Below are 26,812 nucleotides of genomic sequence, written 5' to 3' on the forward strand. Positions count from 1 at the left end.
TCGGTTTTTACTCCACCCTGTTTCTAGTTCCCAAGAGAAACGAAGGTTGGAGTTCCGTGATGGATCTGAAGAGTCTAACTCGCTAAGATCCTCCTGAAAATCTCTAAATGGTTTCGCTTCAAACGATTGTTCGTTTATTCCAACCGAGGTATTGGATGTTATCAATAGACTTGCAGGATGCTTACCTGCATGTACCTGTACTCCTCTCCTGAAATATCCAGGGTTTGCAGTGGGGCATGTACATCTTCAATTTTTGAGCCTTCCCATTCGGCCTCTGCACATCACCAAAAGTCTTTATGAAGATCCTAATTGCTATCATAACCCCTCCAGGAGAATTAGGACTCTGAAGTACACCACTACAGGGATGACCTTTGTCCCATGGTGAAGAATCCAGCCCGATTAGTGGAACAGAACAGTACAGTAAACTTCCCGCCTCAAAGGTAAAGTCCACTATTCGGCAGATGAAGGGAGTCAGTGTGACATCCTACCTGTGGGCATTGAACTGTCTGAGCCTAATAGGCCAGATGTTGTCATGCATCACTATGGTATTAGCATTCGAGACATTTCCAGCCAGAGTTTTGGAGGCGACAGAACAGACCGTATCTATCTCAATCCATATACCTGACGACCCTGATGCCCAGGAGTCTACATGGGTGGATGAAGAAATACACGCTTATGAAATCGCATCCATCAGGACATGTCAACTGGATCACAACTACTACCGATACCAGTGCGGCAAGTGGGGGCTCACACTAGATCCAGATCTCAGGGCAGGGAAGATGGTCCTTCCATACAACATGCCTAGTATCGAATAGCCTGGAGGTTCAGGAATCCTTCCTTTTGCATTGCTAACACTAGAAATTTGAGGTACAGGCAACCCAGTTCCCACCTCCGAATGGCCAAGAGGGCTGCAGTGTCTTATTGGCACTGACAAGAAGGAATGCACAGCAGGACCTGCTGAGGGAAGTGGAAACAATAATCCTTTGGGCAGAAAGGAATCTAAAGACTTAAAAACAGCCTTTCTGCCCAGTCATCTCAGTTCAAGGGCCGTCCACCTATCTCGGGGGTTCGTTGATTCCAAAGAATGGTTTCTGCACCAGAAAGTTTTCACCTAGATAGTGGTCCAGTGGGTCCCCTCGAGCCGGACCTATTTGCGACAGCACCAAGATTTCAAAGTTCGTCCCGAGGCCTCCTCATCCCCAAGCAGAAGCAGTAGATGCGATCCCTGCAACCTGGTCTATGCCTTTTTTCCAGGGTCTCTCATTCCAAAGCTCCTGTGGAGCCTCATGGTAGGAACCATGACGGTGATAGCAGGCCTACCGCACTGGCCAAGACATCCTTGTTTTCCCACAACAATGTACCTGAATACCAAGCCTTCAGTCAGGGTTCCAATAATACCTTTCTCCTGTCATAAGTACGTCGCACCTATCCAGTTCCCCACAGGTTGGATCTTCACATCTGGCAGATGAAAGGGAAAGGTTCCAATCCATAGGATGTTCCAACAAGGTTATCGCAACCCTGCTCAGGGCAAGAAAGCCATCCACAAACAGGATATAGGATAGGCTTATATAGTTACATTGTTGATCAAGTTGAGAAAAGACTCAAGTCCATCCAGTACAACCACAAACAAGGTGCGGAACAGGTTCTGGGCCTTCATGATTGGCAGAAGCGGTGTTCCAGATTCTCCATCATCCTCTCAAATTCTTGAATGCTTGCAGGCAGGCTTAGACCTAGGTCTTGCTTGAGTACACTAAGGGTACGTGCAGCGGCAATTTCAGCAGCAGCCAGTTAAAATGGACAGAGGATTCATTAATAATCCAATTTTTCAAAGCCGTCAAAGAGCCGATCGCCAACTAAACAATCTTTTCCACTCGGGACCTTGCTATCATCCTAGAGTCCTTAGCCAATTCACCTCTTGTCCCTTCAGAGTCAACATCGCTTTGGAATCTAACCATGCAGCTATTCTTCTTCATAGCCATAATCTCTGGCAGACATGTTTGCAGTACTCCCAGATTTAGGAGCGGATTATAATCATATCATATTCTATCCTGACAGAGTGGAACTCGGAACTGTTCGGGGATTTAGCCCCAAGGTCATATCATCCTCGAACATGTCATAAACTTGGGCGCTTCCAACATTTTCAAGACAGGGCTCAGGTTCCCTTCACGAGCTGGACATTTTCTCCACTTTCAGGTGACATCCGCAGGCTACGGCATCCTTCAGGGACTCTACCAGGTTGTTTTTAACTCCCTAGGTTGGAAAACAAGGGCATGGAGGCGCCAGCAAGAACGATTGCCTTGTGGCTCATCCACAAGGTGTACAGGGCAAAAGGACTGTGATCCTCTTTGGCAGTCTGGGCGTACTCCACCAGAGCGGTTCCTGCCTCTTGGGCGGCAAGAGCGAGTGTATCAATTGAAGCTATTCGCAGCGCAACGACTGGGGCGTCCCAGCATATGTTTCTGAAAAATTTGCAGAGTGGAGCTCTTTTTCATCAGTGGAGTTCGGCAGTCAGACGGCGAATAGGCCTTTTGGTTCTTCTTTTAAATGATAAAAAAAAAAAAAAAAAAAACTCTTTGAATCATCCCACCCATCTCAGCTAGTTATTTGTCACAGGTATGCTGCCATGGAGGCACCAGGAAAACGGAAAATTGTATCATACTTACCAGTAATTTTCCTTTCCTGGTGCCTATCCATGGCAGCATACAATCCCTCCCTTCGGTATTCTATATTACGGAGAATGTGGGGGCTGTGCTAACCAACACTTTTATAATATTCACTAGTCCTGAGGGAGGAGCCAAGGCGGAGCTTGTCACAGGTATGCTGCCATGGATAGGCACCAGGAAAGGAAAATTACTGGTAAGTATGATACAATTTTCCGTTTTTTTTAGCTCCTTCTATATCTCTTTTAATTTCTTTATCTTTTTTTATTATTTATCTATTTGTTAGCTTTTTTTTTTTAGCTTTTTTATCCATTTTATTTCTTCATATTTCTTTTTAATCCCTTTAAGGCTGGGTTCACACTATTGCAAATTACATGTGGGTTTCATGCAACCAATTTGCATGTCAGGAGACTGTGACCGGCTCTCTATGGGCTTCAGTGCGATTTCAGCTGAATTCGGACCGGAAATTTACTTTTTTCGCTTTTTTTTATATTTTTTTATCTCTTTCATCTCTTTTTTTATCTCCCTTTATTTTTTATCTATTTTTTTATTCACTTTTTATTTTTTTTATCTCTTTTATTTTTTTTATCTCTTTATTTATCTCCCTTTATTTTTTATCTATTGTTATTTTTTATCTCCTTTTATTATTATTTTTTATCGCCCTTTATTTTTTTAATTATCGTTTTTTATCTCCTTTTTTTTTAATCTCATTTTATTTATTTATCTCTTTTTTATCTATTGCTATTTTTTAGAATAAATAAAATACATTTTTATGTTTTTTGTGTTTTTTCTCATATCTCTTTTTAGTTTTATCACTTTTTTTTCTTTAATCTACTCTTTATCTCTTTTTATAGCTTTTTCATTTTTATCTCTTTTGTTATAATTTTTTTTAATCTCTTGGAGGGGGGGTTTATCTCCTTTTATTTATTTTTTATCTCCTTTTATCTTTTATTTACTTTTTTTATATCTTTTTTTATTTTTTTTATCTACTGTTATTTTTTATCTCCTTTTACTGTATTATATTTTTTTATCTATTTTTTTAATTTTTTATAAATTTTTTTTATCTAATGCTATTTTTTCTTAATGCAATTGAATTTTTTGGTAATTTTTTTTTATTTTTTTTTTAACTTTTTTCATATCTTTTTATTTATTTTTTATCTATTGTTAATTTTTATCTTACTTTTTTTAGAATCTCCTTTTTTTTTTTTTTTTCTATAAAAATAACAAACATGTTATACTTACCTGGCCTGTGTAGTGGAATTTTTTTTTTTTACTATCCAAAGTTAAAACAACAAGGGCAGAATATGGAAAGCTTAAAAAAATGACTGAAGGTCCGCTTTAAAGCGGGGGTTCACCCTTAGAGGGCACTTTTCCCCCTTAGATTCCTGCTCGTTATTACTAGGGGAATCGGCTATTTATTTTAAAATATGTGCAGTACTTACCCGTTTACGAGACGCATCCTCTCCGTCGCTTCCGGGTATGGGCTTCGGGAATGGGCGTTCCTTCTTGATTGACAGGTTTCCGAGAGGCTTCCGACGGTCGCATCCATCGCGTCACGATTTTCCGAAAGAAGCCGAACGTCGGTGCGCAGGCGCAGTATAGAGCCGCACCGACGTTCGGCTTCTTTCGGCTACGAGTGACGCGACGGATGCGACCGTCGGAAGCCTCTCGGAAGGCTGTCACTCAAGAAGGAACGCCCGCTCCCGAAGACCCATACCCGGAAGCGACGGAAGAAGATGCAGCTCGAAAACGGGTAAGTACTGCTTATATTTTAATATAAATAGCCGATTCCCCTAGACCGAACGAGCAGGAAGCTAAGGGGAGATTTTTTTTTTTTTTTAAATGGGTGAACTCCCGCTTTAAGTCCCCTGCCCTGCCCCACCCCCACCTTCAACTGCTCCTTGCTCCTCTGCAGGATTCATTCATTAAATCCTACTCTTTCCCCTTCTTGGATTGAGGTGAGGGCTCACCAATGTAAACAGTATTACCCTGTTTTAGGCCTCATACACACGGAAGTTTAAAAAAAACGAGCTGTAAAACTAGTACTGACACCAGAGAAAAAACTGCGTTAAAAACGTGATTTTATCCACGTTTTGCATTGGCGTCAATGCGTGTTTAGCTGCGCTAGCTTTCATCCAAGTTTCTCTGCCTCTATTCAAAATCAATGGTTCCCTATGGGAGTCCATTGATTTGAATGGAAGCTGCACCAGAAGTTGGAGCAAAATGATCCGACTTGCGGTGCAACTTGTGTTCTGAGAATCTTGAAAGGGAACCCCGCCCCTTGTGACCTCATCGGCCGGGGCATGATGGGGTGATGATGTCACATGGGGGCGTGGCCTCCCAATTGCATCATTGGGTGATCCCGCCCCATGCCAAAATAAGTCATTGCACACAGTGGACCCAACATTACATCGAAGATTGCGTCAACATCGGAAGAAGAGCAGAGGGAGAAGACCCAGCAAAAGAGCAAGAAGACAGTGGAGAGAGAAGACAGCGCAGAGAGGTGAAGGACCGGAGATGGGGGAAGAACCAATTTAAACACACAGGGCCAGATTCATAAAGATCCGCGGCGGCGTAACGTATCGTCTTTACGTTACACCGCCGCAAGTTTTCCTCGTAAGTGCTTGATTCACAAAGCACTTGAGTGTAAACTTGCGGCGGAGTAACGTAAAGACGTCCGGCGCAAGCCCGCCTAATTCAAATGGGGCGGGGACCATTTAAATTAGGCGCATTCCCGCGCCGAACGTACTGCGCATGCTCCATTTTGAAATTTCCTGCCGTGCTTTACGCGAAATGACGTCGCCCGACGTAATGTTTTGAATGGCAACGTGCGTAACGTACTTTCGTATTTCCGGACGACTTACGCAAAAAAAAACAAAATTGGAAATTCGACGCGGGAACGACGGCCATACTTTAACATGGGCTGTCTATTGTTACACCACCTCAATAGCAGCTGTAACTTTGCGACGCGAAAAACCGACTAGCGACGACGTAACAAACGCGCGTACCTTCGTGGATCGCCATAAAAGCTAATTCGCCAGAAGGAGCTGCGGTGGCTCAACGCGATTGGCACTGCGCTGACAAGCCATTCACCTCTGCAGCTAGAGGTTCGGATCCCGGTCTCGGCTTCATGTGAATTGAGTTTGGAGGTCTCAGCCCGGCTCCCGGTGGGTGTGCTATGCAAGGTAAGCCTGTGCTTAGTACGCCCACCCCCCTCCCACAAAAACCACCACACCTACACACGCACTCTAAATTGGGTTAACACACGCACATTGACCACGCGGTCTCTAAAGAGAGGCGAAGGACTAATGGGGCTGGTTGAGCGGGCTAATCCTCTCACTCCCTTATAGGGAGTCCCTCTGCCCCGTTGGGCTTCAAAGCGGAGCAGGTAGGGCGGGCTGTGTGGGAGGACCCCCTCACACCCGCCATTGCCACCCGGGGCATGGAGAAAGGTGGCAGATTGCCTCTGGGGGAGGCCTGCCTACTCCCAACTCCTGCAGTCCAGCTCCTCTCTCGAGTACACGCACAAAAAAAAAAAAAAAAAGCTAATTCGCATACCCGACGCTGGAAAACGACACGAACTCCACCCAGCGGCGGCCGAAGTATTGCATCCTAAGATCCGACGGTGTAAGTCAATTACACCTGTCGGATCTTAGGGCTATCTATGCGTAACTGTTTCTATGAATCAGCCGCATAGATACTCTCAGAGATACGCCGTCGTTTCTCTTTTGTGAATCTGGCCCACAGATCCAGGTTCTTGCTCCATCATGAGCAAGCGCGGCTGCCCGGCGGTCATCGCGCCCGCCAAGCACCCGCATCAGCTCGGGCGGTGAGCCACTGCGTGTGCCCCCTAGCGATCAAAAGGCAAAGCGACGTAAGTTAATGTTGTTTCGCCCAGGGGAACCAACCTGCTGCAGTAAAACTGCGGCGGCTGGCCGGACAGGGTTAAAAATGCCAATGCCTGTTACAGCTAAAAATACGCCACATTGTGTATTAGGCCATTGAATAACACGGAGTGGCGTTTTTAAGGTGCAAAAAAAGCTCAAAAACGCTGATGTAAAAACATCCGTGTGTATGAGGCCTAATGATCACTGTAACTGACCATCACGTGGCAAAGAGCTGCTCTAATTGGCTCTGTGCCTTTAGCTGATGTTTTTTATTTGTTGTTGTTTAATGACAGCAGGAGAAGCAGCTTCCTTTATGTAAACATGTAAGGAAGTACAGTACATCTACCTGTGCTAGTAAAGGTACTTTCCATCCATTTACTTACAACAGCTGGATAAAAGGCCGTAAATAAATCATTCAGTACATTCTCTGCCTATAATAGCTTGCTGGATGCACAGCAAAATAAATAGGTGTCCCTGGTAATATTGGCAACTATGCTATTTGAGCTTAGATTCTTTATGGTGGCTGCCTACTCTCACAAGGTGTGTTGATCATACAATGAACTAAGCATTTTCATGGCACAGTCTTCAGGGATGGGTATTTTCCATGGCAATGCAATCTCTTGGGTATAGGTTTCATTGCTGCACAGCAGATGATATCTTGAGATTACTAAGGCTGTATACTGCTGAACGGACATTCTGCCAATAGTGTCGTCCTTTCCAGTTACTGCCATATGAATGTGTGAAAGGAACAAGTAATGTGTGCTTGGCAAAAATAACTCCTATAAATAGCTTCCAGGTTGGGAATGTTTTGAAGTGGCGAACCAAGATTACAGTATCTTGTAGCTCAATGTCCATTTCTTATGTGAAAAGTTCAGCTAGTTCAATGGCTAATACTGCAACACAATGTTCTAGTCCTGGTGTAGTGCGCTCAGGATGTGGAGACGGTTTTGGTTTACCCATAACAAATCCAACATAGCATTGTGCTTTAATGTCTGTTGCTAGGGTGAAGGAGTATATGGACGTAAAGTATGAAGATCTGGAAAAGCTCATTTACACGCTGTATAGCAATATGACATTGGCAAAGTGGTTTAGTTATCCTGACCAGATAACGAGCTGGCACGTGCCTGCAGGGGGTGCACATCGCGACGATCGGTGGTGCGGTGTGTCAGTCTGACACACCGCAACTCCGATCTAGGTAAAGAGTCCCTGACGGAGACTCTTCACCATGTGATCAGTTGTGTCCAATCACAGCTGATCACGGTGTAAACAGGAAAATATGTGTATCAGCTTTTCCTTCCTCGCATCTGCCTGACGCAAGTAGAGAAGAGCCGGTCGGCTGCTCTTTTGACAGGGAGGTCTGTGCAGCCCCCCCCCCCCCCGAGGATGCCCACCCAAGACCACCAGGCACACCACCAGGACCACCAGGGATGCATACCACTTGTGACCACCAGGTAAGCCACCCATGGCCACCAGGGATGCCAATCAGTGCCCACAATTTATGACAATCAGTGCCCATCACTAATGCCTGCCAGTGCCTCCTTATCAGTGCCATCCATCAGTGCCCCATCAGTGCTGCCTATCAGTGCCCATCAGTGCTGCATATCAGTGTCCATCAGGGCCGCCTATCAATGCCCATCAGTGCCGCATATTAGTCCCACCTCATTGGTGCCACCTCATCAGTGCCCATTAGTGCAGCCTCATTAGTGCCGCCTATCAATGCCCATCAGTGCTGCATATCAGGGCCGCCTATCAGTGTCCATCAGTGCCACATATTAGTTCCACCTCATCAGTGTCACCTCATTGATGCCACCTCATCAGTGCCATCTTACCAGTGCCAATCAGTGCAGCCTCATCAGTGCCTAGCAGTGAAGGAGAAAACTTATTTACAAAGTTTTGTAACGGAAACGAAAAAACAAAAATATTTTTTTCAAAATGTTCTGTCTTTTTTTATTTGTTTAGCAGAAGAAGAAAAAATCCCAGAGGTGATCAAATACCACCACAAGAAAGCTCTATTTGTGGGAACAAAATGATAACATTTTTGTTTGGGTACAGTGTAGCATGACCGCACAATTGTCATTTAAAAAGCGACAGCGCTGAAAGCTGAAAATTGGCCTGGGCAGGAAGGGGGGAAAGTGCCTGGTATTGAAGTGGTTAAAGCTCCTACCGCATCACCATGCATTTTGTAAGCTTTGGTGATGCTTTATTGAAGTATGAAGCTTGTGCAATTCCCTGTGTGTTTTGATTTTTTATTTGTTTTAAAGGGGCTCAGCAGTACCCTGGCTCAGTAGTACCCACAACTTGGTAATACCCCAGCTCATTAGTACCCCTGTTCAGCAGATGCCTAGATCATTAGTACCCCCGCTCAGCAGATCCCCAACTCATTCGTACCCTTGTTCAGCAGGTCCCTGCCTCAGTAGTACTCCCAGCTCTGCTGATCCCCCACTCGTTAGTAACCCCCAACTCTGCCAATTCACCACTCAGTAGTAACCGCATGCTCTGCTGATTCTCTGGTTTGCTGATTCTCCTCTCTCATCTCCTGCTATATTGCTCCCATGTGGCACATTTGCTAGTTTCTCCTGTCCTGGTCCCCCAGCTCTGATGATTCTCCATCACCCAGTCCTTTTTCTCTCTGGTATCTGCTCACCTCCCGCTATATTGCTTCCATGCTGCTCACCACATGTGACATATGCTAGTTTTTCTTGCCCTGGTCCCCAGCTCTGCTGATTCTCTGGTTTGCTGATCCTCCTCTCTCACCTTCAGCTATATTTCTCCCATGCTGCTCACCACGTGTAACATTTGCTAGTTTCTCCTGCCTTGGTCCCCCAGCTCTGCTGATTCTTCGTAACCCAGTCCCTTTTGGTGACAGGGAGTGCTATGCCCAAAGAAGCAGGGGGTGCCAGCTGCGATAGACTGAGTGATGAGATGTCTGCTGGATGGTGGCAGGACAATCAGGATGCACTGCTGGGCAGGAGTACCTCAAATGAACCAGATGAGACTTGGCCGAAGGGAGAGCCAGGAGCAGGGTCAGGAGCCAGGCCAGTAGTTATACACAGCGTATCAGCCAGGGGAAAGGCAGTAAGCAAGGTCAGGAGTAATCCGGGGTCATACATTGGTAATCAGGCAGCAGAGGAGTCCAGAAGAGCAAGCCAGAGTTCATACACGACGGGTACAGCAGACATGAGCGGAGTCAATGAAACAAGTCAAAGCCAGAAATGGAGACAAGACAGGTCAACAGCAAGCCGGGTCGGTAACAGGAAATCCAATAGTATCAAGAACAGGAACACACAGGGGAGCTAAAGCTCATCCAGCAACTAATGGCTGATGCTGCTGGCTTTAAATAGGCCACTGGTCATAGGTGCACGCGCACTGGCACACAAATCTTCGTGGCCATTTGTGCCTGTGTGTGCATGCTTATCAGCAGTGGCAAATTCCTATATGCCAATGGCGAATTTCTAAGTGGCAATCTACGATTCTGCTGGGCATTAGCAAATGTGCCAGTTCTTCTGCGGGCTGTCTCTGACACTCACCTTCCACTATAGTGTTTCCCAGGGCCAGATTAAGAACATCATGGGCCTGGTGCTGAGGATTTTGCTGGGGCCTTTTATAAATAATAAATAATGCATGGGAATGACATGAACGCAGCCCGGCCAAGGCAAGTGACCAAAGGCACAGAACCCAGAAGGAAGACCGGGTGAAGATGGAAGTGCCCGGGCCCCGCCTGATTCATCACATCGCAGCACTGGAGGGCTCAGTCTGAAAATTGAAGTGTACACTAATCTGCTAATATGTTGTGCATACTTGTACGTTGTGGCATAACCTACCCCAGGGCCTCTAAAAAGTAGTAATGTCAGAAAAGTTTACTACCACTTTAATATCAAAGGATCCCAGGAGCCTCTCATGGGGCCCCTACTGACCCAGTGGCCCTTGGGCAGTGCCTAAGTGCACAGTTGCCAACATTTAAAAAATATTTTCAGGGACACTTTTTTATATAAGTGCTATATTTAGAGTAGCTGAGATCCCCAATGTTCCTCTGTACATCATAGTAGTAATCACAAAATTAAACGAGTACTAATAATGGAGCAGAACGAATATGAGAACTGAGATTTCCTTTAGTTGAACTAACAAAAGTGTGTCCATTCTAGAGCTGGTAACATTGAGGATATTCAGTATAATTTTAAGGAACTGTTTTTGTGGGTAAGCGACATAGGGGAGGAGTATGGACGGTATATAAGTGGGAAGTATGTGCAGGTGAGGGAGAGGAATGTGGAGGGTCTAACAGTGGGCACTATGTACAGGAGAGGAGTACAAAGGGTACGGCAAAAGGCACTATGTACAGGAGTGGAGTTTGTAGGGTATGACAATGGGCAGTATGTACAGGAAGAGTCTGGGGGTATGACAGAGGGTAGTACGTACCAGAGAGAAGTGTGGAGGGTATGATGGGGCAGTATGTACAGGAGAGGAGTGTGGAAGGTATGACAGTGGGCAGTATGTACAGGAGAGAAATGTGGACGGTATGATAGTGAGCACTATGTATAGGAGAGGAGTGTGGAGGGTATGACAGTGAACGCTATGTATAGGAGATGAGTGTGGAGGGTATGACAGTGGGCACTATGTATAGGAGAGGAGTGTGGAGGGTATGACAGTGAGCAGTATGTACAGGAGAGGAGTGTGGAGGGTGCGACAGTGGGCACTATGTACAGGAGAGAAGTGTATGACAGCAGGTACTATGTACAGGAGAGGAGTGTGAAGGGTATGACAGTGGGCGCTCTGTATAGGAGAGGAGTGTGGAGGGTATGACAGTGGGCACTATGTACAGGAGAGGAGTGTGTAGGGTATGACAGTGGGCACTATGTATAGGAGAGAAGTGTGGAGAGTATGACAGTGGGCACTATGTACAGGAGAGGAGTGTGGAGAGTATGACAGTGAGCACTATGTACAGGAGTGGAAGGATATTTAGGGACTGTGTAGTGGTTAAGCGGGTCATACATTGATTGAAATTACGCCAATTATGCAGAGACCAGCCATAGTCGATATATGTATGGGCTAGCTGGTTTTACACAAGTCAATCTATTAATCGATTTGAGTACAACCAGCCTGTTAGGTTTTTCCCAAAACAATCAGTGCTGCCAGCTATAGTTAGCAACACTGATCATTGTATTCACTGGCAGAACACAATAACACTGCAGGAGTGATTCCCCCATCCACAGGTCAGCAGGTGAGAGGGTGTGTGGGGACAGGCTGGGGAGACATACTAGTCAGTGGCTGGGTAGGCACTGGTAGTATCAGAGCCAGATACACACAGGTTACATACGCCACGATCGTTAGAGCGAGAACAATAATTCTAGTATTAGACCTCCTCTGTAACTCTAAACATGTAACCTAAAAAAATTTAAAGCATCGCTTAGGATACCAAAAAAAAGCGTGCTAACTTAACTAACTAGTGTTTTTTTTAATGAATGAAACAGTTTTAAAAAAAAAAAAAAACATGTTTGAAAAATTGCTGCGCAAATACCGTGCTAGAGCTGCACAATTAATCGTTAAAAAAATCATGATCTCGATTCAACCCCCCTGACGATCGCCAATGCAGAGTTTGCCGATTCTTTCATATAACAAGTGGAAAGACTTTCAGCTATCAAAAGAAAATATCTGGGCAGTCTGCCAAGTTTTTAACAGGAAACATTGGGCCAGATTCACAAAAGAGATACGATGGCGTATCTCCTGATACACCGTCGTATCTCTGTGATCCGCCCGTCCTAACTATGCGGCTGATTCATAGAATCAGTTACGCATAGATAGCCCTAAGATCCGACAGGTGTAATTGACTTACACTGTCGGATCTTAGGATGCAATTCTATGCTGGCCGCTAGGTGGCGAGGCCATTGCGGTCGGCATAGAATATGCAAATGACTAGTTACGGCGATCCACAAACGTCCGCGTTACCCGTCGCTCTAACTTTACGTTGTTTCCGTCGAGATACGCGTCGTAAAATTAGGGCTGAGCCCTAGGTGTTCTAAGCAATGTGACGTATGGCCGTCGTTCCCGCGCCGAAATTTAAAAAATCACGTCGTTTGCGTAAGTCGTCCGTGAATGGCGCTGGATGCCATTTACGTTAACACCGAAACCAATGACGTCCTTGCGACGTCATTTAGCGCAATGCACGTCGGGTAATTTACCCGACGGAGCATGTGCAGTACGCTCGGCGCGGGAACGCGCCTAATTGAAATGGTGCCCGCCCCATTTGAATTAGGCGGGCTTGCGCAGAGCGGATTTACGTTACACCGCCGCAAGTTTACAGGTAAGAGCTTTGTGAATCAGGCACTTGCGCTGTAAACCTGCGGGGGTGTAACGTAAATGGGATACGTTACGCTGCCGTGGAGCAATATAAATGTATCAGAATCTGGCCCATTGTAACTAACCTTCCTTCTTAGATCAAAGGGATACACTTCTGTGTGTAAAGAAAAAATCTGGGCAGTCTGCGAAGTTTGTAAACAACATGAAACATTGTTACTAACTTCCTTCTTAGATCAAACTTCTGTGTGTAAATGCGGGAAATTTAACTACTTAAAGTCCAACACTTGTTTCTTAAAGCGGGAGTTCACCCATTTGTAAATTTTTTTTTTTTATCCCCTTAGCTTCCTGCTCGTTCGGTCTAGGGGAATCGGCTATTTGTATTAAAATATGAGCAGTACTTACCCGTTTTCGAGCTGCATCTTCTTCCGTCGCTTCCGGGTATGGGTCTTCGGGAGCGGGCGTTCCTTCTTGAGTGACAGCCTTCCGAGAGGCTTCCGACGGTCGCATCCGTCGCGTCACTCGTAGCCGAAAGAAGCCGAACGTCGGTGCGGCTCTATACTGCGCCTGCGCACCGACGTTCGGCTTCTTTCGGAAAATCGTGACGCGATGGATGCGACCGTCGGAAGCCTCTCGGAAGACTGTCACTCAAGAAGGAACGCCCATTCCCGAAGCCCATACCCGGAAGCGACGGAGAGGATGCATCTCGTAAACGGGTAAGTACTGCACATATTTTAAAATAAATAGCCGATTCCCCTAGTAAAAACTAGCAGGAATCTAAGGGGGAAAAGTGCCCTCTAAGGGTGAACCCCCGCTTTAAGTTAAAAAGCAGAAAATATATATAAACATTATATATATTTTAGCAGAGACTCTAGGGAATACAATGGCAATTGCTGCAATATTTTATGTCACACTGCATTTGCCCACTTCAATGAATAATAAAACCCATAAAAACAAAACAGTAAAGTTAGCCCATTTTTTGTTTTAATGTGAAAGATGATGTTACGCCGCCAGAATCGTGAGAGAATCGTGATCTATCTTCTAAGCAAAAGAATTGCAATTCTCATTTTAGCCAGAATCGTGAAGCTCTGTACCGTGCAACATAAAAAGTGCAAAGACCACCATAGAGTAATTTTCTAGCAAAAAACAAATGATGATTTTTACATGTAGTAGAGAAGTGTCAGAATTGGCCTGGGTGGTAAGGGGTTAATTACCATAAGTAATATACAAATAATTATTATAAGCCCTGTGATCCTATCAGTCTGCTGTAGTGTGTCAGCTTGTATTTATATTGGCCGCTCTGAATGTAGCTTCTGACAGGCTGTGCAAGCAGGCCCGTATCTCCGGAACCATAAATGATAGCCGTCCCATATTTTAACCAGTTGTGGGGTAGCTCTTCCCTTGCCTACCCCCAAATGTGGGGTTTCTGTGACCTCTGGTCGTCGAGCTACAACCCCCGAAGTCGATCTTTTTTTTTTTTTCTGAAATTTTTTTTTTTTTTGGGCAATTGGGCCTATCTTGAGAAAGGGGCCTGGAGCTGCAGCTCCATCAGCCCCATTGTTAATCCGGCCCTGATGTTTCCACATTGCATACCATGTGTGCCAGCTGCTAGTTTCTCTGTTCCAGTCTGGACCTAGCTTACCTTCCTGCTGCTCCATGCTGCACACCATATGTAATATCTGCATCAGACACTCCCAGAATATATATATATGAAAAAGTGACTACTAATGATGTATTTTTGGTTCACTTGTTGGTTTCCTAGTGCATCCTAGGATATCTCATACCTCCAATAACTCTAATGCCGGGTACACACGAGAGGATTTATCCGCGGAAACGGTCCTCCGGACCGTATCCGCGGATAAATCCTCTGGCGGATTTTGATCTCCTGGTTGTACTAACCAGGAGATCAAAATCCCCGCGGAATTCCGTCCGCGGTGACGTGTCGCGCCGTCGCCGCGATGATGACACGGCGACGTGCGCGATCATATAAGGATATCCACGCATGCTTCGAATCATTACGACGCATGCGAGGGATGTGTTCGGACGGATCGATCCGGTGAATCTGTACAGACCACCGGATCGATCCGCTGGAGCCGATTCCAGCGGATAGATTTCTTAGCATGCTAAGAAATTTTTATCCGCTGGAAATCGGTCGGACCGAAATATATCCGCTGGATCTTACACACCAGCGGATCTATCCGCTGAAACCGATCCGCGGATCAATTTCAGCGGATCGATCCTCTCGTGTGTACGGGGCCTAAAGCAAAGCTAACTCTGAATAAATGCCCCTCAAAACCTGCAGGTGCTGCTAGCAAGCATTGTGATAGACTTCTATGGAGGCTTTGGAAATGCTTTGAAGCACCAAGAAAGCGACATGCATACCTCCCAACTTTTTGAGATGGGAACGAGGCACACCCAGGGGCGGACTGACCATTCGGGCCCCCATGCCACTAGGGGGCCCCATCAGGGTTGCCAGCCTCAGTAAAACCAGGGGCGTATGTGAAAATCTGTGTTTTTTTAAAAAAATCCCAAGATTATATGTGTATTTTGTATGTATGTATGTATGTATGTATGTATACTGTGTGTGTGTATAATGTGTGTCTTTGTGTGTATACTGTATATGTGTGTGTGTGTACTGTGTGGCCACATAATGTCCTATTGCCCGGGGGCCCCATGAGTTGTCAGTTCGCCCCTGGGCACACCTATTGGCAAACATATGTAGGCATAGTACACACCCCATGCCATGCCCCCCTTTAAGGAGGATGATACAAAACTATGATTGGTTAAACCCACGAGTGCTTTTTTACCACTACTATTCCTTTATATTGGCTTTAGAAATTTGCAAATGTCGCAATTTTAAAATTGGATGAAAGGTTTAGCACTGGGAAACACTTTTTGAAAGATAAAAGGTGCATTTTATATACAACTAGATCAGACCAAAATGAGGGACAAATGAGGAGGAAAGAGGGTTAGAGTGTTCCAAATCAGGGACAGTCCCTCAAAATCAGGGACAGTTAAGAGCTATGGACATTGGGTATAATTTTTGAAGCAAAGCAAAACAAACACAACAGTGTGAACACTACTGTAAGGTAACCATTTTATTCCGTGAGAGGCGCTTTAATTGGCATTCAGAGTGCTTTAAAAATACATTTCAAATGCCAAATTTTTTGAAGTAAGTTTAAACAAGCCCTTAGGCCTGTGTCACTGCTAAATTAAGTCCCACTATTCCTGCACAGCCAAACAATAACCATTTCCAACTTGCATCCAGACACAAGAAATCAGTCCATGGGCCTGTTTTTATTGTTTTACTGGGGAAAACAACTTGGATAGGGTATAGGGATTATGGGATGGCCAACTTGACTTGAAGAACAACAGATGAGGACAACATTCCTTCTCTACAGTATGTACACAAAAATGAAGATCAAAAATGAAGTCCCTAACTGTAGGCAGGAATATGGGGCCAGATCCACAAAAACCTGACGTAACTTAAAAAATCCAATTTAAGTTACACTGCCTTAAAGTTTCTACCTAAGTGCCTGATCCACAAAGCACTTATCTAGAAATTTCAGGCTGTGTAACTAAAATTCCGCCGGCGCAAGGCGTTCCTATTCAAATGGGGCGAGTCCCATTTAAATGAGGCGCGCTCCCGCGCCGGCCGTACTGCGCATGCGCGAAGTTACGTTACGCCGAGTTTTGAGGATCGCGACGGCTTAAAGTTGCGTCGGTGAAAAAAAAAATGACAGCGGCATGCATTCCTGAGGGAGAACTCCATGCCAATTTTCAAAGAAAAAACCGGCATGGGTTCCCCCCCCAGGAGCATACCAGGCCCTTAGGTCTGTTATGGGTTGTAAGGAGACCCCCCCACGCCGAAAAATTGACGTAGGGGGTCCCCCTACAATCCATACCAGACCCGTATCCAAAGCACGCTACCCGGCCGGCCAGGAAGGGAGTGGGGACGAGCGAGCGCCCCCCCCCCTCCTGAGCCGTGCCAGGCCGCGTGCCCTCAACATGGGGGGGTTGGGTGCTCTGGGGCAGGGGGGCGCACTGCGGGCCCCCCCACCCCAGAGCACCCTGTCCCCATGTTGATGAGGACAGGACCTCTTCCCGACAACCCTTGCCATTGGTTGTCGGGGTCTGCGGGCGGAGGCTTATCGGAATCTGGGAGTCCCCTCAAATAAGGGGGCCCCCAGATACCGGCCCCCCACCCTAAGTGAATGGATATGGGGTACATCGTACCCCTATCCATTCACCTGGAGGCAAAAAGTAAAAGTTAATAAACACACAACACAAGGCTTTTTAAAATATTTTATTATTCTGCTCCGGACGCCCCCCCTGTCTTCGTTATTAGCTCTTTTACCAGGGGGGGCTTCTTCTTCCACTCTCCGGGGGTCTTCCGCTCTCCGGGGGTCTTCTCCGCTCTCCGGGGGGGGTTTCTTCTTCCACTCTCCGGGGGTCTTCTCCGCTCTCCGGGGGGGGTTTCTTCTTCCGCTCTCCGGGGGGGGGCTTCTCCGGACTCCGGGGGGGGCTTCTTCCATCTTCTCCCCTCTTCCGCTCTTGACTCGGCGAACCCCGGTTCTTCTGCAGCTCTCCGGTGCCTTCTTCTTCAGCGCTGGCTGCCTGCTATGTTTGTGTGTTAGCTCGATTTCAAACAGGCAGCCAGCGCGGTCTTCTGTGGCGTCAGGGTCTTCTCTTCCTTTCTTCCGATGTTGCCTCGTCGCCTGTTGTCGCTGTAATGATGGAAGCGCGCCTTGCATCCCATTTATATAGGCATCACCGTCCCATCATGCTCCGGTAGGTACCCACGTGGTGGGTGCCTACCCACGTGCACCCACCACGTGGGTACCTACCGGAGCATGATGGGACGGTGATGCCTATATAAATGGGATGCAAGGCGCGCTTCCATCATTGCAGCGACAACAGGCGATGAGGCAACATCGGAAGAAAGGAAGAGAAGACCCTGACGCCACAGAAGACCGCGCTGGCTGCCTGTTTGAAATCGAGCTAACACACAAACATAGCAGGCAGCCAGCGCTGAAGAAGAAGGCACCGGAGAGCTGCAGAAGAACCGGGGTTCGCCGAGTCAACAGCGGAAGAGGGGAGAAGATGGAAGAAGCCCCCCGGAGTCCGGAGAAGCCCCCCCCGGAGAGCGGAAGAAGAAACACCCCCCGGAGAGCGGAGAAGACCCCCGGAGAGCGGAAGACCCCCGGAGAGTGGAAGAAGAAGCCCCCCCTGGTAAAAGAGCTAATAACGAAGACAGGGGGGGCGTCCGGAGCAGAATAATACAATATTTTAAAAAGCCTTGTGTTGTGTGTTTATTAACTTTTACTTTTTGCCTCCAGGTGAATGGATAGGGGTACGATGTACCCCATATCCATTCACTTAGGGTGGGGGGCCGGTATCTGGGGGCCCCCTTATTAAAGGGGACTCCCAGATTCCGATAAGCCTCCGCCCGCAGACCCCGACAACCAATGGCAAGGGTTGTCGGGAAGAGGTCCTGTCCTCATCAACATGGGGACAGGGTGCTCTGGGGTGGGGGGGCCCGCAGTGCGCCCCCCTGCCCCAGAGCACCCAACCCCCCCATGTTGAGGGCACGCGGCCTGGCACGGCTCAGGAGGGGGGGGGGCGCTCGCTCGTCCCCACTCCCTTCCTGGCCGGCCGGGTAGCGTGCTTTGGATACGGGTCTGGTATAGATTGTAGGGGGACCCCTACGTCGATTTTTCAGCGTAGGGGGGGTCCCCTTACAACCCATACCAGACCTAAGGGCCTGGTATGCTCCTGGGGGGGAACCCATGCCGGTTTTGTTTTTACAAATTGACGTGGAGTTCTCCCTCGGGAAAGCATACCAAATGCCGTCGCTGGAATGGGCCTTTACAAGGTGTGACTAACTTTACACTTTGTAGAACGAGCCCTAATTTTACACTTGCAAAATAACACTTACGGCGCAAAAAGGAAGCTAGAAAGCTTTGTGGATCGCCTTAAGTGCTAATTTGCATACTAGCAACGGCATTTCGACTCGAAATGCCCCCAGCGGCGGATGCGGTACTGCATCCTAAGATTCGGCAGTGTAATTCAATTACACATGCCGGATCTTCTGTCTAACTTTGGAAAAAGCCTTTTGAGGATCGTTTCCAAAGTTACACACAGACTGAACAGCAGTTAAGTCGGAGTATCTCTTTTGAGGATAACCCCCAGAGTGTCACCTCACACAGTTCTGACTCTTTCAGATACTACCATCCCACCTGAATGATTTGACTACTAGCCCACCTGGCTGCTCCGAAGAATGCCTCAGGACAAGGGATTGGGATTTAGCACAATGCATTCCCTGGAAAGTATGCTACCACTGGAAGTCTCTCCCCTTTTATGCCCCTGGGTGTTCTGAGGTATTCTCACTGACCTTTTCTTCCTGCTGCACTGGGCAAGACTTCTGTTCAGGCCTCCAACTGTCCAGATCCTTCCATGCCTGCCAGGATGTCTTCTGTACATGACCCAAAGGCAATGGAGATCTCTCACTTAGGCTCCTCTCCTCCCTTTTCTCAGCTTTCAGCCTTGAGGCAGAGCCTCCCAGTCCTGGGTCCCATGACAGGCCTTACAACAGCAACCCCAGCACTCCATCACTTGACAACCCTGCTGCTCAGGTTCCACCATATTTAAGGGCTGACCCAACCACCCTGTAGGTGCCTTTTTCCTGGGGATTGGCCAGATTCCCTCCAGTATGCAGATCAGGACCTCCTACCCTTTGTCCACTAACCTCCAGAAGCTTCTCCAAGCTTCTAGAACCAGGGGAGGTACCAGAGACCTGCCCTGCAGAGCCCTCCTGACCTGGAGTAACTGGACCCAATTACAGACTCATGCAGCTTCCATAAGTCAATAAAATAAATTTGCCTACACTGGTTACGCACTTGGGCTCAGATTCTCAAAGGACTTACGACGGTGCAGCGCCATGTACGCCGTCGTAAGTCCTAATCTGACCCGTCGTATCTATGCGACTGATTCTTAGAATCAGTTACGCATAGATATCCATTAGATCCGACAGGCGTAAGTCTCTTACGCTGTCGGATCTAAACTGCAAACATTTTTTTGCCCGCTAGGTGGCGCTTCTGTCGAATTCCGCGTTGAGTATACAAATTAGCTAGACACGCGAATTCCCGAACGTACGCGCGTCCGACGCAGTAACGTTACGACGTTTACGTTAGGCTTTTCCCGCCGTAAAGTTGCCCCTGCTATATGAGGCGCAGCCAATGTTAAGTATGGCCATTGTTCCCGCGTCGAAATGTAAAAAAGTTACGTCGTTTGCGTAAGTCGTCCGTGAATGGGGCTGGACGTCATTTACGTTCACGTCTAAACCAATGACGTCCTTGCGACGTCATTTGGAGCAATGCACACTGGGATATTTTACGGACGGCGCATGCGCAGTTCGTTCGGCGCGGGGATGCGCTTCATTTAAATGATACACGCCCCCTACCCACCGAATTTGAATTCCGCCGGGTGATTTACGCTACGCAGCCGCAACTTTACAGGCAAGTGCTTTGTGAATAAAGCACTTGCCTGAAAATCTTGCGGCGGCGTAACGTAAATCGGATATGTTACGCCGCCGCAGAGATACGCCCAGTGTACAAGAATCTGGGCTAAATTCCACTTTAAACAAATTGCTAGCAGTCTTCAGCAATTCTTGAAGCTTGTTGAAAGCCTGCTGAAGCCTGCTTGCAGCTTGTTTAAAATGGCATTCAACACTCCCATTGGGATCTGTGTTCACAATGGTACTTTAAAAGGGTCAACAAAGCTCTCTGGAAGCTCTGAAAAATGCTTTGTCAAAGTCTACTGTTGACATTGCTCTTATACAAGATGAAGCCCATGTGAAACTTTTTCCATTCCGACCAGAAATTCCTATTTTCACAGGGTAGTGCAGCACCTCAGTCAAATGTTTAATGAGTTATGCAGGCCATTTTCTTTCCTACAACCAGTGTTGACAGGGGAATCCCTCCCGCCGAGCCATTGTATTCTCCCAGCGGGGCAAGCCGTCCACGCCAGGAGAAGACAGTGATTATTGTTAGTGGCTATATCAGCTGCTAGCGATAATCCTATGTAAAATTCGTCATGCTGGTTGTACTCAAGTTGATTGATCGATCAACTTGGGTACATTCAGCCTGCCCACACATGGTTTGAATCTCCTGCTAAAATGGTTGAGATTTGAACCGTCTATGGCCGGTGTTCTGACGAGAAATGCCCCCTGTCGAATAATGCACCCCCCCCGATACTGTGCATGCGCAGCGCTTGCGCAGCAGCTGAAAGCCTCCGAACATTGGAATTGACGATCAGCTGTAGACGGCGCCTGCGCACAATAGCCGACATTGTGCCAGATGCTCACGATGCTCGTGCAAGTCTGCAAGGTGTGGATTTCTTGATGGGCACGTGTGAGAGGCGGATGGCTACAGAAGGAGGCGTATTTAGTAATGGTGGGCAGTGCTATTGCTTTTATTAGATAGCTAAACAGCACTGGTCATCATTCCAAAATACACCCCCTTCTGTAGGCATCCGCCCCTCACACACGCACATCATCAAGAAATCCGCCCCTTGCAGATTTGCACGAGCATTGTGAGCGTCTGGCACAATGTTGGCTATTGTGCGCAGGCGCCGTCTACAGCTGATCGTCAATTCGAATGTTCGGAGGCTTTCGGCTGCTCCCTACTGCGCAAGTGCTGTGCATGCACAGTACCGGGCGGGCATTATTCGACATGGGGCATTTCTCGACAGGACACCGGCCTTAAAGAAGCCTTGCTTAAATTTTTATGAATGTGTTCTGTTCCCCAGGGGACAAAGTACATGAAGTCGTTTGCCCCATCATCCTAGGTGTTGTCTAAGGCCTCGTACACACGACCGAACATGTCCGCTGAAACTGGTCCGCTGACCAGTTTCAGCAGACATGTTCGGTCGTCTGTACGTCCGACCGGACGATTTTCTGGCGGATCGGACAGGTTTCCAGCGGACAAATGTTTCTTAGCATGCTAAGAAACATGTCCGCTGGAAGCCTGTCCGTCGGACATGTTCGGTCGTCTGTACAGACTCACCGGACATGTCCGATCGGCCGAAAGCCCTCGCATGCGTCAAAGTGATTCGACGCATGCGTGGAAGCATTGAACTTCCAGGGCCGCGCACGTCGCCGCGTCATCGTCGTCGCGACGGCGCCGCCACGTCACCGAGTATCGTGTACGCGCGGATTTCTGTTTGATGGTGTGTACAACCATCAGACCGAAATCTCTGGGCGGACATGTCCGCTGAAAACGGTCCGGCGGACCGTTTTCAGCGGACAGTCCGTCCGTGTGTACGAGGCCTAAGGCTCACTGCGAGGTTGGACAGGGTGCACCCCATGGTCATCCAAGCATTCAGCTAGCAAGTAGATGGCTGCTTGGACAGACAAACATTTTTATGCATTTTGAAGCCCTTGGTGCAGATGATAGGGAGCCCCAAATATAATACAGATGAACCAGTTTGGATTGTACCTCTGTATTGTTTCCCATATTTCCTTATTTCAATAGATGTGCATGCATTGTCAGGAAACCTGTCGGGCAATAGAAGATTATGGGGCCCCTCTGGCTTACAGATGGCCACCACGCCAGGAGGCAGTGCAGAGGCAGGGCAGCTAAAATCTTGGGATATTCACATTAAAAGCATGTCAGTTTCGGACATATCAGGGACAGATGTAAAAAAAACACAGATTTTTACATACTGTCCCTGGTTTTACTGAGCCTGGCAACCCTGATGGGGCCCCCTAGTGGCATGGGGCCCTCGGGCAGTGCCCGAGTGACTCAATGGTCAGTCCGCCCCTGCTGTCAGTTTTGAGATATGACAGCTGATGTTCCTGACCTGTTTTAAAGGCACATGCTCTGGGTATGTCTTGCTTTGCTATTACATAACTGTCCAGGTGCAGATGTCAACATCTGATATAGAGAATAGGTTCCTTTTAACTACAAATGCCCTGTGTCAAACATGGCCATTCCTCAATTTGTCCAACAAATGATCCAATCATCTACATCAGTCCTCCTGACACGGCTACCCAATCAGCATGTAGAAAAGTAGCTGAAATACCTAAAAGTTGTTAATGCTTTGCAATAAATAAAAAATATGTGCAAATGAGCATACAAGGTTAACCTCTTCCCGACGGCCGTACGACTATATGCAGCCGCAGGGTGGTTCTACTTCTCTGGGGCGCCGTCATTTGACGTCCGCCCCTTTCCGCGTTCCCCGCGCGCGCTCCAGAGCGCGCAGCGGGGAACTTCTGTGCTGGCAGTGTCTCTTGGACACAGCCAATCACAGATCGCCGTGAACAGCCAATCGAAGTGGCCATTTGCTAGGCGATCTGTGCGGCCAATGAGAGATGATCTCATATGTTTACATATGAGATCATCTCTCATTGCCGGCTCTCACAGACAGCGGTGCTGTCAGGGAGAGAGGAGACCGATCTGTGTCTCTTGTACATAGAGACACAGATCGGTCACCTCCCCCAGTCACCCCCCTTCCCCCACAGTTAGAACACTATATAGGGAATACATTTAACCCCTTCCTCACCCCCTAGTGTTAACCCCTTCCCTGTCAGTCACATTTATACAGTAATTAGTGCATATTTATAGCACTGATTGCAGTATAAATGTGAATGTGCCAAAAATGTGTCAAAAGTGTCCGATGTGTCCGCCATAATGTCGCAGTCGCAATAAAAATCGCAGATCGCCGCCATTACTAGTAAAAAAAAAAATAATAAAAAATAATAATTCTGTCCCTTATTTTGTAGGCGCTATAACTTTTGCGCAAATCAGTCACTTTTTGCGATTTTTTTTTTTTTTACTAAAAATATGTAGAATACGTATCGGCCTAGACTGAGGATAAAAAAGAAAAAAAAATTAGCTATTTATTATAGCAACAAGTAAAAAATGTTTTTGTTTTTTCAAAATTGTCGCTCTATTTTTGTTTATAGCGCAAAAAAAAAAAAAAACGCAGAGGTGATCAAATACCACCAAAAGAAAGCTCTATTTGTGGGGAAAAAAGGACGTCAATTTTGTTTGGGAGCCACGTCGCACGACCGCGCAATTGTCAGTTAAAGCGACGCAGTGCCGAATCGCAAAAAGTCCTCTGGGCAGGAAGGGGGTTTAAGTGCCCAGTAAGGAAGTGGTTAAAAAGAACATTGCTATCAATCAAGTGAGACTGTGCTCATTGTCCACGTTCCATACTGCTGTTGCTGTTTAATTGTAATCTTTGCATATATTGCGTTTGCCTTGCTAAGATCTAACTCATCTTTGTCCCCAGGGTGTGTGTATTTTAGTCACTGGTGATATCACACTTCGTACATTACACGTTATTCTGAGAGTTAGTGAGAAATTGCAAACAGCATGGTGAGCTGATTAACGTATGTCGCAATCCTTACCATATAAAGCAATCCATTCACTTCAAAGTCGAAATGAAAGGCAATATATTTGTGCATATATTTAACCACTTGACTCCCAGGCCTTTTCTGGCACTTTTTGTAACAATCAGTATTTTTTGCTAGAAAACTTCTTAGAACCCCAAACATTATATATTCTTTTTAACCATTTGCCAGCCAACTCACATACATTTACATCGGCAAAGTGGCTCGTTCCCGCAAAATTGCTGTACCCGTATGACGGCTCCTTTAAAAGCCACGCGCCCCCCAATGTGCGTGGCCGGCGGGTGCGATGACCGCCAATCACCTGCGATCATGAGCACGAGAGCCAGAACGGGGATTTGTGTATATAAACACACAAATCCCCGTTCTGACAGGAGAGGAGAGAGAGGTCTGCTGTTTGTAGTAATTACGAACAGCGATGTCTCCTCCTCCAGTCTGTCCCATCCCCCCACAGTAAGGCCCCTTTCAGACTGGGGCGGGAGCTGCGGTGGCGGTATAACGCCGCTAAAAATAGCGGCGCTATACCGCCGGAATTGCCGCGGGTATCAGCCGCTAGCGGTGCGGTATTAACCCCCGCTAGCGGCCGATAAAGAGTTAATACCGCCCGCAATGCGCCTCTATAGAGGCGCATTGCGGGCGGTATTGCCGCGGTTCCCATTGTTTTCAATGGGAAGGAGCGGTGAAGGAGCGGTATACATGCCGCTCCTCTCACCGCTCCAAAGATGCTGCTGACAGGAGATTTTTTTGTCTCCCGCCAGCGCATCGCCTCAGTGTGAAAGCCCTCGGGCTTTCACATTGAGTCTGCAGTGCAGGAGTTTTTCAGGCGGGATAGCAGCGCTATTTTTAGCGCTGTACCGCCTGAAAAACTCCTCAATGTGAAAGGGGCCTTAGAAACACACACAAGGGAACACCTTTAACCCCTTGATCGCCCCCTAGTGTTAAAGTGGTTGTAAACCCACTATTTGGACTTTTACCTACAGGTAAGCCTATAATAAGGCTTACCTGTAGGTAAGGAGAATATCTCCTAAACCTGCACGGTTTAGGAGATATTCCCTCCGCAATGCGGGCGGCGCATGCGCAGGGGGGAATCCACGGCTGAAGGACCGGCATCCGCCGGACCCTGCCGATTTTAAATCTCCCGCGCGCACGCGCGGGAGTGACGTCATCGCCGCTCCAGCGAATCACAGCGCTGGAGCGGCGATACCCGGAAGACACGCCGGAGCAAGATGACATCTCGCTCGGCGTGGACCAGGTAAGTGGTACACACCTCGTTCCGAGGTAAGTATTTCATAATAGGCTAGTATGCGGTGCATACTAGCCTATTATGCCTTTTGCATTGCAGGTTTGGGAAAAAAAAAAAAAGTTTATGCGGTTTACAACCGCTTTAACCCCTTTCCTGCCAGTGACATTTACACAGTAATTAATGCATTTTTTTAGCACTGATCTCTGTATAAATGTCAATGGTCCCAAAATGTGTCAAAAGTGTCCGATTTGTCCGCCGCAATGTCGCAGTCCCACTAAAAATCGAATATCACTGCCATTATTAGTAAAAAAATTATAATAATAAAAATGCCATAAATCTATTCCCTATTTTGTAGATGCTATAACTTTTGCGCAAGCCAATCAATATACGTTTATTGCGATTTTTGTTACCAAAAATATGTAGAAGAATACATATTGTCCTAAACTGATGAAGAAATTTGTTTTTTTACATTTTTTTGTCACAATACATAACCTAATATTTTTGTTAAAATATAAAGATGATGTTACACCAAGTAACTAGATACCAAACATGTCACGCTTTAAAATTGTGCACGCCCCTGCAACAGCGATAAAGGACGTAGGCGACACTTTAACCACTTGCTGCCGGCCTGACAACTTTCTACAGCTGCAATGTGGATCCTAATTGCCGGGAGGCCGTCTATATACATCACTGAGATGCCGATGCGCGTGCCTGGCGGCCGCGATGTCCACCAGGCACCCGCGATCGGCGGTTACACAGACAAGGACGTGGATCTGTGTGTGTAAACACACAGATCCACGTCCTGTCAGTGAGAGAGGAGACCGATGCTGTGTCCCTTGTACATAGGGACATAGATCGGTCACCTCCCCCAGTCAGTCCCCTTCCCCCACAGTTAGAAACACTATGCAGGGTACACATTTAACCCCTTCCTCGCCCCCCTAGTGTTAACCCCTTTCCTACCAGTCACATTTATACAGTAATTAGTGCATATTTATAGCACTGATCGCTGTATAAATGTGAATGGTGCCAAAAATGTTTTAAAAGTGTCCGATGTGTCCGCCATAATGTCGCAGTCCCAATAAAAATCGCAAATCGCAGACATTACTAGTAAAAAAAAAAAATAAAAAAAAAAAATTATTCTGTCCCGTATTTTGTAGGCGCTATAACTTTTGCGCAAAGCAGTCGCTTATTGCGATTTTTTTTTTTACCAAAAATATGTACAAGAATACGTATCGGCCTAAACTGAGAAAAAAAAATCTTTTTTAAAAAAAATTGGGATATTTATTATAGCAACAAGGAAAAAATATTGATTTTTTTTTTC

The sequence above is a fragment of the Rana temporaria genome, chromosome 12 (genome assembly GCF_905171775.1).
Source record: "Rana temporaria chromosome 12, aRanTem1.1, whole genome shotgun sequence".
Taxonomy (NCBI): domain Eukaryota; kingdom Metazoa; phylum Chordata; class Amphibia; order Anura; family Ranidae; genus Rana; species Rana temporaria.